The sequence below is a fragment of the Triturus cristatus genome, chromosome 5_2, assembly GCF_964204655.1.
Source record: "Triturus cristatus chromosome 5_2, aTriCri1.1, whole genome shotgun sequence".
Classification (NCBI taxonomy): Eukaryota; Metazoa; Chordata; class Amphibia; order Caudata; family Salamandridae; genus Triturus; species Triturus cristatus.
In genome coordinates, this window is record NC_140588.1 from 494509545 (window position 1) to 494521316 (window position 11772).

Sequence of the window (11772 nt, forward strand, 5' to 3'; positions counted from 1 at the left end):
ACGCATCCAGCACAGATGTCACTGGACATGTGACCCTGGTAATAAAAAGGAGTCGAGCGCACGTGCCCGTACCCAGTTCCACTATCTATCTGTGTACATGTGTTCATTATGTATGCAACATGCTGCCCCTGGGCCCTACCACATTACATTGTGCTCTGGACAGCGTATGCAACCAACTTACCATGTCATGTCCACCATCTTTCTTGTGTGGAACTATGGATGAATGTAGGATCAGTGATTGCCCGTACCTTCCATGTTGGCCATGTTGTGGGACTTGGCTCACAGAGTGACACATTGACGCTTGCGACCCGGGTGACGACAGCACTACAACAAGAACACCCGCATGGCAGTTGATTCCTCATACAGCTCACGATGGAGCAATGCACATAGCTCCGGAGTCATTCTTCACAGCCTCATGCAGGACTGGCATACGCCAGGCCAGCCCACTCTTCTTACGCTTACAGGGAAGGACAACAACGCTACATGGCCCAGATTTTCATTGTAGTGATCTGATGGTCACAGGTCTAGTTGTCAGTATGCCACAGCCACTCCCTCACGGCTGGTATACACCCACACCACACCCATCCAGCACAGGCGTCACAGGACACGTGACCCTACCAATAAAAAAGACCAGGCACATGTGCTCTACCCCATTTTAGAGTTGCTCCCACCGCATGCACTGTGATGGCCCGTCCCGGTGGTCCGGACACCTCATGCAGGCCTTAGCCACCGAACAGGGTGGCCTACCACCACGTGCGTGGCCTCACTGGTCACTGAGTTAGTGGCACCGCAAGGACTGAGCGGGTGTGCAACCTGCATTGATGATAGGCGCACTAGTATGTCCTCTGCCATGGCAAAATCAAGACTCAGCACCAACTGTGAGACCTGTTGGCCTGCGGAGCAGGACTGCATGATGTGGAGGGTGCCCTGTCTGCGAAAAGATGAGCAGTGAGGCCTGGGTGCGTAGCGGTGGGCAAATAGGTCTGAGCAGCGGGAGTGGATGCACAAAGGCAGCACAGCGATTTAGGAGTACACAGTCGTATATACTCTCCTATTACTAATTCTCTACTATGTTTCAGATGTGGGAGCTTGAGGGCTCCACTAGGTCCCGGCATGTGGTTGGAGACACAGCGGTGGTGTAAAGGTGAGCTGTGAGTGTTTTGTCAACAGTATGGGCACTCACTGTCCCTCTTCCTCTCTTCCTTTCTCTCCTTCACACTCTTTCTCTCTCTCTTCTTCTCACACTGTTTCTCTCTTTCTCTCTCTCTTCCTGTTTCTCACACTCTCTCTCTCTCACTTCCTCTCTCTCACTGTTTCTCTCTCTCTTCGTCTCTCTCACTCTTTCTCTCTTCCTCTTTGTCTTCCTCTCACTCTTTCTTTCTTTTTCTCTCTGTCTTCCTCTCACTCTTTCTTTCTCTCTCTATCTCTCTTTCTCTGGCCTTAGATGGACGCATGATGCACAATCTTATCTTGCTTTTTGTCTAACAGGCTGTGATCTTCTCTATCTCTTTCTTTCTGTCCCTCACAATCTTTCTCTCTCTCTCACTCTCTATCTCTTCCTTTCTGTCTCTCACTCTCTATCTCTGTCTCTTCCTCTCTCTCATTCTTTCTTTCTCTCTCTTCCTCTCTGTAACTCTTTCTCTCTCTCTCTTCCTCTCTCTTACTCTGTTTCTTTCTTCCTTGTATCTCACTCTTTCTCTCTCTCACTCTTTCTCTCTTTCTCTCTCTCTCTCTCTCTCCTTTGCTGGACGCATGACACACCATCTTATCTTTCTTTTTGTCTTGCAGGCTTTGGTTCACAAATTGTGCACTTGTATATACTCATCCATTACTGATTCCATACTATGTTTCGGATGACTAAGCTTGAGGGCTGCCCTATATCCCGGCACGTGGTTGGAGATACACCGGTGGCAGAAAGGTGAGCTGTGAGTATTTTCTCCACAGTGTCAACACTCACTCTCCCTCTCCATCTCTTCCTTTCTGTCACTCACACTCTTTCTCTCTCTCTCACTCTCTATCTCTTCCTTCCTTTCTCTCTATCACACTCTTTCTCTCTTTCTCTGTCTCTTCCTCTCTCTCTCATTCTTTCTCTCTCTTCCTGTGTCTCACTCTTTCTCTCTCTTTTCTCTCTCTCACACTGTTTCCCTCTCTCTTCCTCTCTCTCTCACACTGTTTTTCTCTTTCTCTCTTCCTTGTATCCCACTCTTTCTCTCTTTCTCTGTCTTTCTCTCTCTCACTCTTTCTCTTTCTCTCTCTCTCTCTCTCTCTCTCTCTCTCTCTCTCTCTTCCTCACTCTTTCTCTCTCTCTTCCTCTCTCTCACTCTTTCTCTCTCTCTTCATCTCTATCACTCTTTCTCTCTCTCTCTTTCTCTCTCTTCATCTTTCTCTCTCTCTTCATCTCTCTCACTCTTTCTCTCTGTCTTCCTCTCACTCTTTCTTTCTTTTTCTCTCTCTCTTCCTGTCACTCCCACTGTTTCTCTCTTTCTCTCTGTATTCCTCTCACTCCTTCCTTCTTTTTCTCCCTGTCTTCCTCTAACTCTTTCTTTCTCTCTCCTTTGATGGACGCATGACGCACAATCTTATCTTGCATTTTGTCTAACAGGCTGTGATTCATGAATCAACGTCCCCCCCAACACCACCACAGCTGAACGCCTGTAGAACCTGCGATGATGCTTGGCCATCCTGACAACGGCTGAGAAAGTTGCTTCGGCACATGGTGCACCCTCTTACACACACGCTGGTGGCGGAAGGTGAGCAGAGAGGCTTGTTTGCGCAGTGGCGGGCAGTCACCTCTGAGCAGTGGGAGTGGATAGTATGTAGCAGCCTGGGTGCGCCGGAGCGGGCAGACACCTCCGGGCAGTGGGAGTGGATGTGGTGCAGCAGCCTGGGTGTGCAGGAGCAGACAGACACCTCTGGCCAGTGGGAGTGGATGGGGTGCAGCAGCCTGGGTGCGCAGGTCAGACAGACACCTCTGGGTGATGGGAGTCGATGGGGTGCAGCAGCCTTGGTGCCCAGGGGCGGGACAGCGATTTAGGGGTGTGCAGTTGTATGTACTCTGCAATCACTAATTCTATACTATCTTTCAGATGACTAAACTTGAGGGTGCACTATGTCCCGGCATGTGGTTGGAGACACACCGGTGGCACAAAGGTGAGCTGCAAAGATTTTCTCCAGTGTCAACACTCCCTCTAAATCTCATCCTTTCTCTCTCTCACACTTTCTCTCTTTCTCTGTCTCTTCCTCTCTCTCACTCTTTCTTTCTCTCTCTTCCTCTCTCTCACACTGTTTCTCTCTCTCTTTTCCTTCTATCTTACTCTTTCTCTCTTTTTCTCTCTCACTCTTTCTCTGTTTTCCTCTCTCTCTCACTCTTTCTCTCTCTCTCTCTTCCCTCTCTCACTCTTTCTCTCTCTCTCTTCCTCTCTCTCACACTGTTTTTCTCTTTCTCTCTTCCTTGTATCTCACGCTTTCTCTCTCTCACTCTCTATTTCTCTCTTTCTTTTTCATCCTCTCTCTCTCACTCTTTCTTTGTTTCTTTGTTTCTCTCTTTCTCCCTCACTCTTTCTTTCTCTCCTTCGCTGGATCCATGATGCACCATTATATCTTTGTTTTTGTCTTGCAGGCTGCGATTCATAAATGGTCCAGAGATGACACGACATGGCTGTACATAGTTTTATTTGTTGTTGTTTTGTTTGAATAAAACATTTTATATGTAAATCCATACATGACTAAGATTCTTATTTGTCCAACCTCACAAGCATCTTCATATTAACATTTTTAGAATATTACCCAATTTGTGGGGGTGAGGGGTGATGGTGGACAAGGGGAAGCTGGGGTGGGTGTCGGAGCAGTGTTGAGTGTCCGACCTGCATGATCGTTGGCTCCATTGCATCTGTTGTCAGAGACTTGGGAGCCAGCGGGCCAACTGGCTGGCTCGTAGAGGGAGAGCTGCGGCACATCGGTTCGCAGAGGGAGAGCTGCGGGCCAGCTCGCAGAGTAACAGCTGCGGGCCGACTAGTATAGGAAAAGGTGCGGGCCGTCAGCTTGCAAAGGGATAGCTTCAGAACAGTGATGTGGGAAGAGGGAGCGTGAAGAGCATATCTCGCAGAGAGAGACCTGCGGTATAGTTCCAGTCTTGGCTTCAAAGATACAACCGTGGGCCCGAGAACTCGCACCCAAAGAGCTGTGAGCCGACAAGGGGTTCGCAAAGGGAGACTAGAGGACCCAAGAATGTTGATGGAGGTATGCTGTTGATGGTGAAAAAGGGTGCGTTACCTGCTGATGTAGGGAGACACAGCGTGAAAGCTGTATCTCGCACAGACAGCTTCGGTATATTAAATTGCCCCCAAGACCTTTGTTTTATATTTTCACTCGATGCGATGCACAAGATGGCTGCTAACACTTCCTGGTTTGAGGTGTTAGCAGCCAATCAGAGGCAAGCTTGTGCTCGGGAGTTAGGCACCGTCCAGATATATATATCTTTTTTTCCCTTTAATATCTCAAAAATTACTATTGAAAATGCATTGCGAAAACACTTTTTCACACCCCTAAACTTTCAAGATATGAGCTGACCAAAAAAGAGAAACTTTCTGGCAAATTTAGTAAAGATTTGTCAAATGATGCCAAAGTTATAAGCACATGGAGGGCTCCAGGAGGGGGGCCGCGCAACCCCCTCCCAAAATGAGTGAAGCCCCAGGTCTGCGGGGACCCCAGCGGACCCCCGCAGCCCCACCGAGCCCCCGCTATTATTTTTTAAGAAATGCCCCCAGGACCTATCCCACCCCGGGGTCTCATTAAAATAAAATGCGGGAACCCGCAACCCCATGGTGAATTGCGTCGATATTTTTTTTTTGTTTAAATGCTTTCTTTGGCCCTGACCAGGCCTAAGGGGTCAGGGTGATTCTACCCTGCCCCCTTCTCTTGTTTTACATCTTTGTTTCTCTGTTTTCTGGTGACTCGCTTCTACCGAGTCACAAGATGGCTGCCAACACTTCCTGGTTTGGAGTCTTGACAGCCAATCACAGTGAAGCTCGTGCAAGGGACTTAGGCTCCACCCAGATATCAAAACTTTTACTTTTCTAATTGCTCAGCAACTACTGAACAGATTTACACCATTTAAAAAAATGGTCGCTTTCTGATCCAAGTACTACTTTTTCGCCAAATGTGGGGTAATTCCGTTCAGTACTTTCGGCTCTAGCCTTGCACAAAGTTTCCTAGCGGAAATTGATTTTTTGACTCTTATTCTTTGAATTTCTCAAAAACTACTGAACGGATTTACACCATTTTCAAAAAAGGTCGCTTTCTTAACCAAGCTCTAACTTTCTGCCAAATTTGGGGTAGTTCTGTTCAGCAGTTCGGGCTGTAGCTCGTCGCATGTGGGAAAATGTGTTTTGGAACCCCCCTTTTTTCTCAGCCCCCGCTTGACAAATCACCCCCAAACTTTCAGGATAGGAGCTGACCTGGATAGAATTTATTTTGGGAGAATTTCGTGAAGATTCGTCAAACGACGCCAAAGTTATTAGCAAATCAAATAATGCTTTTCCTGTGGAAACTAGGTTGTAACTATAACTACCTACTGGCGACCGCCACTAGGTAATATATATACTGTTCTCGTGCTTTCACACTACAGTTCAGTTATTTCCCAGAGTGCACTTGCCAACAGGTGTGTCCTTTTATTTCTTCTCTTCAACGTAGACAGCAGCATGCTGAAACTTTATTAGTCCACTATCACGAACACGCTGCAATCCTGCCTTGCGCTGGAGACTGAAAGTAAGTTCAATGTCTGTTTTTAACCTGTTGTTCCAAACTTATCTTTCCCACATAGCATTTTGTACTCCTTCAGCCAGCAAGTGAAAAACATCATCTCGCATTCCCTTACCCGCACTCCTGATGATTTCCGTATGGAGTTATTTCTGTTTTTGATCTTCTAGGAGGCTAGGTGAGCCAGGCTAATTGAAAATCAAACACAGCCATGGTTGCTCCGATAAATGAGCCGCAGACTCTGCAGGGCCGGTCAGTGTTACTGGACCGGAGCTCCCCGTAAAAAACATCCAAACACCACCTCACTCATCCTTGACAGTGAGGTGCACCGACGCCTGCTTGAGTGTGAAAGCATGAGAACAGTTGAAAGGCAGAGAGTTTCTACCCATGATCAAGGCTCTTATGAGGATAAACGTGTTTGGTTGTATTTTTACCAGTGGAGCTTTCCACAGTGATTAAAGCATTTTTTTTACAACCTCCAGCAGACGCCGGTGTACCTCACTGTCAAGGATGAGTGAGGTGGTGTTTGGATGTTTTTTTACGGGGAGCTCTGGTAACACTGACCAGCTCTGCAGAGTCTGTGTCTCATTCATCTGAGAAACTGTGGCTGTATATTTATCTATATATATATATGTGTATATATATATATATATATTCACAGAAAAAACCATAGGTTTCAGGCACGTTATAGTTAGGAATTAGCATTTAAAAAACCTCAGAAATTCACTGAAAAAACCATAGGTTTCAGGGGTGTTATAGTTAGCTGGACTTTTCACTTGTACAAAACCATTGAAATTCCCCCGTTATAGTTAGTTCAGCTAACTATAACTCGCGCGCCCGCAATGCACTGCTGATGACGTCACATATTACATCACTCATGACATGGTCAGTGACATCACTCATGACATCACTGATGACATCTCAAATGACATCACTGATGACATCACTGATGACATCATCCAGTGAATGTGTGTTTTTCTGAAAATTAAATATGTTTTATATATGTATATCTCAAGGTCGATGGAAGAATAAATGGGTATATAAGTGTCTAAATGGATGATTTGTTTTTGAAAAATTGATTGTGTAACTGACTGATTAAGTGTATCATAGTGAATACATGGCTTAGTGAGTAATGTTTAAATATGTAAATATCTGTATCAGTCTCTCACTTTGTGTATAAGTGGCTGCATGGGTTGGTGAGTAGCTACATGGGTGTCTATATAGGTTATTAGTTGGTTTTTTGAGTATCAGTCTGAGTGTCTGCATGGTTCGGTGGGGGGTATTACGTAGTGCATAGGTGCATGAATGAGTGACTCACTGTTTGTATGTGTTGAACACAGCATGTGTGCAGGACTGTATGGGTGGATGAGTGTGTGTATGGGTGTGTTAGTGAGTGAATGACTGTCTCAATAGTGTCTTTATGAGTAACTACATATGTTTTAAACTAGTATATGTGACTATTGGTGTATATATGTGAGTATATGTGAGAGTGAGAGATTGAAAGAGTTCCTGTATGAATAAGTATGTGTTTCTATAAGTGATTGTTTAAAAGACTAAGTATGTGTAAGTTTCCGTAGAAGTAAGTATGGTGGTGTGTGTATAACTGTATATGCAAGTAAATGTATGTTTGATTCATTATTAGCATGAGTGACTATGTGTGTGAGTAACTCTATGGATGAGTGGCATTGTGTAACAGGATGTATAGGTGTATGAGTACATATGATGAGTGAGTACATGTATGAGTGACTGTATAGGACTGTTGGTGAATGAGTGGATGTGTATGTGGATCTTAGAATTACTGAAGAGGTTGTTGTAACTGGTATTGGTATGTCCATTGTTTTGAAAATTTTAGTCTCTATTTTTGAATGTGTGTATCAAAGGTTATATTAGGGTGAGAGGAGGTCTGCCACTCTATCACAAGGATGATGTCATCAGTGATGTCATCAGTGATGTCATTTGAGATGTCATCAGTGATGTCATGAGTGATGTCACTGACCATGTCATGAGTGATGTAATATGTGACGTCATCAGCAGTGCATTGCGGGCGCGCGAGTTATAGTTAGCTGAACTAACTATAACGGGGGAATTTCAATGGTTTTGTACAAGTGAAAAGTCCAGCTAACTATAACACCCCTGAAACCTATGGTTTTTTCAGTGAATTTCTGAGGTTTTTTAAATGCTAATTCCTAACTATAACGTGCCTGAAACCTATGGTTTTTTCTGTGAATTTCAAAGGTTTTTTAAATGCTAATTTCTAACTATGCCTACAGAGATAGGACATGTGAAGAAAGAAGAAAAAATGCACAGGAAGAAACAAAAGAAGTGCAGAAAGAAGCAACAGAAGTCCTCAAATACGAAGATAAGTGCAGGAAGAAGGATAACGTGCAGAAAGAACAAAAAGAAGAGCAGAAAGAAGCCTTGTTGCAAAATCATCCTGTACCCTCAACTTTTTCAGACGGATACTGGTGGTAACTGAGTCTGACTAACCAGTCCTAGAGCCAGTGCTATGTTAAAAGACACTTATAATACAGTGAAAACACCTACATACACTAGGGAACATTATGCGTTGGGGTCCCCCTGTGATTAGCATGACCTCCTCTGTAAGCCCCTAGTGTATAATAGGGCATGGGGATTAAAACTACCTCTTAAAACAGGCCACAGGGCGTTTTTGCACACGTTAACTCAGGCCCCGTCCCCTCCCTTCACCACTGTGTAAACATGCCCTGTGTCCATTTTTAGTTGGGAGATTAAGTTCATTTGAATCCTGAGGGTCCCTAGGGTCCAACTAGCCCACTAGGTACCTCCAGTAAGTGCCACAGAGCTGCATTGCAGAGAGGTGTAAAAAGTGGCACGGCCTGGACCACCTCTCTGCAATGCAGCTCAGTGGCGCTTACTGGAAGCACTTGGTGGGCTAGTTAGCCCCCAGGGGCCCTCAGTATTGAAGGGAAATTATATCCCCAATTTAAAACATGCCATAGTGCGTGTTTGCACACGTCACCTCAGGCCCCGTCCCCTCCCTTCACCACTGTGTAAACGCGCCCTGTGGCTGTTCTAAGTTGAGAGATTAAGTCCCCCTGAATCCTAAGGGTCCCTAGGGTCAAACTAGACCACTAGGTACCTCCAGTAAGCGCCACAGAGCTGCGGTGCAGAGAGGTGTAAAAAGGGGCTTGGCCTCAGAACACCTGGCTGCAGCGCAGCTCCCTGGCGCATACTGGAGATGCCTGTTGGGGGCGCGTTTGCAGAGTGCTGCACTGAGGGGGCATGGCCTCCGGCACGATGCCAGTCTTTTATTTATTTTAGTTTTTTAAGAAGGGGGGCTGTTTGGTTCCCCTTCTTATTCTAATTTATTGGCCCTGATGACCCCATCCCCCAGGGCCAGTCTCCTAATTATATTTTTTTGACCCCAATCCCCAGGGCCGGCCACTGTTTTTTATTATTTTTAAAAAATATATATTTATAGACACACCTAGGACATGCTGGACAAACCGTACGTACCTATCACCATGACGATTTGCGTGATATTCATTAAAAGGCGACTATGCATGCAATGAATCCACGTGGAATGTATTTACACCACTAGTGAAGCTCTGACATGTCTGATGCCCTACCGTGCCTAATAATGGTAAACACCCTTGTCGTTTATTGATACAAACATGGGTAGCTATTGACGGGCACATTTAATACACATGCACACCAAGCCATTCAAAGGGGATTCGACAAAAATTCGACCAAAACTATGCAAGAAACCCCCCTCACGGTTAATAAAACACACATCCACTGCCGGATGTGTAATACTTTTTATTTTACTCTCTGGAAAGGGGACGAACATCACTTGAGAGTCACAGCGTGCTCCTGACAGAGCCCAATGCTGTGTTACACCCACCATTGCCTGCCGAGTGCCACACACCTCTGTGTTGTATTCCACTAGCTAGTGCATATGCTATGACACTCTCTAGCCCATGTGCACTGTAACACCACCCCGTGAATATGTCATGCCACACTTGTCTTCGCACGGGTTATATTGCCCCATCTAACGTGCCTTTCTCGATGCCTATGTTATAACGCACAGTGCTATGCCATACATATTACAATCTGGGATCCATATCTTTGTCACAGTGCATATGCAACGTTACACTCCCCAGCACATATTTTATATTACAACTTTAGAGACTAGTTAGGTTACACAACACTGCCCTGTGCATATTACACTCCAAGGCGCATATCGCATAGCACGCGCTAGTGCCTGTGCTATCTCGCGCTCTCCAATGAATCTGTCATTGCGCACAATGTATTGCATATTATATTTCACGCCCGGTTCATCTTATATCACACTTTTTGGTGCATAGTTTATACCATACACTATATCTAGTTTTCATTTTCAATCGTGCTTTCAGGACTATGTTCTATATAACACTGTGTTCACCTACCCTTTTCACGGGCATTACATTTTGCGATAGGGGGTGGAGGGTCAGGGGGTGTTTCTGCCAAGTGAGCCCGGAGTCACAGTCACAAACGTCCTCTTCTTCCTGAATAAAAGTGAGATTATGCTGCATACTTGTTCATATTTTTTTTTTTTTTTGAAAAACCTTTATTGACATTTCAACCAATAACAAGTATGGGCCTACAACCCTCGGGGCCGGCCGCTAAGCAGTCAGAGCAACAGAAATCAATATTCATCACAGGCAGCACCTCGGGGAGCAGAATCTCCATGCTAGTATACTCTCGGCCACTGAACAGCCCAAGTAGGAGACCAGGATACAAAAGGTTTTCATTTTATAATAAGAGAGGATGGAAGGATCAGGTGCCAAACAGTTTCCCAGCAGCAGAAAATGGCAGGCAGAATAATAAACATCAACAATAAACAACAATTTATCTAATCAATGGCACTGAAACAGGAAGTTCAGGATGTGGAGGAATATCACGGCCATTTGCGCCTGCAGTCCCCTGCCCTAAAACCCAGAAAACACCACGGAAATTGTGGCACACATTAAAACGCAGAGATTAACAACGAAAGAGTTCTACCATGCTGATCCCAGAAAAGAAAGACAACGAAGAATAAGAGAAGAAAAAGGAGGCCATAGAAAAAAAGGGTTTAAAGACTAAAGGATCCCCTCCCCCATCCCCCCACCCTGCACCTCTGCAGATGAGTACGGCCCCCCCCCCCCCCCAGCAGTGTGCCTGTCGCCCCGGAACCAGACCCGAAATATAGAAGAAACAGAGAAAGAGGAGTAAGGAAAGAAACCCCACCAGACGGGGGGGTAGAGAAAATATTAATAAACTGGAGGAGGGCCTTCAAAACAAGCCCCCGGCTTCTCCCTCCCGCACAATATGTTTTCCCCCAAAGCAAACAATAAGCAACACAAAGTCGATCATGTCAAAAAAAAAAAAAATGGGGAGCATTATGCGCCTATTACACTAACAGTTATGCAGTGAGAGCACGCAACCCCTGAGCCCGCCCGCCTATTAGATGACCACCTCTGAAGGATCAGCCTTATCCTTGGCCACTCTTTGCGAATCTACCCATGCATACCCATCGACCCAGTGCCATGTCCAATGTTACCAAGAAGAGGAGCGTCCAAAAAAGAACAGGAAGCGACACACACAGGTAGGGTGGAAGTCTCTGAATACCAACACAGTCAGCAGTATGGAGGGTCGTCTTTCCCAGTGCTGCCCCAGGATCTGCACTGCACACAGGGTCCAAGAAGGCGGAATCAGCCAGAGCAGGCGACCGTTGCTTGGACATTGCCTGGGTCGCCGGAGGCCGCGCACGGGACAAGGCCACCACCCCCCACTCAGGTCCAAGACCTCCGGAACAGACCAGACCCACAGCCAGCCGATCACACGTTAGTATACTGTCCGGAGTTTCCAGCTGGTCACTATTCACAGGGGCGGCCACGACACTGTCCTCCTGTGTGCAGCGCAGGAAGTCCCTGTGTACCTGGGGACAGGCAGGCAGCAACCGTTCCGACGCTGATGCCACCCCATCAAGCTTACTCCCCAATACCCAGGCGCCGT

The 11772-nt window shown here is 46.0% G+C and overlaps 1 long non-coding RNA gene across 1 annotated transcript; it reads left to right on the top strand.

Moving 5' to 3' along the window:
- The first annotated feature begins 1827 nt into the window (after positions 1–1827).
- On the top strand, positions 1828–3661 carry LOC146823199 (uncharacterized). The gene is made up of 4 exons (XR_014961884.1): positions 1828–1918; positions 2603–2750; positions 3087–3150; positions 3620–3661. It is a non-coding gene; the product is annotated as an uncharacterized LOC146823199 (long non-coding RNA).
- The last annotated feature ends 8111 nt before the right edge of the window (positions 3662–11772 follow it).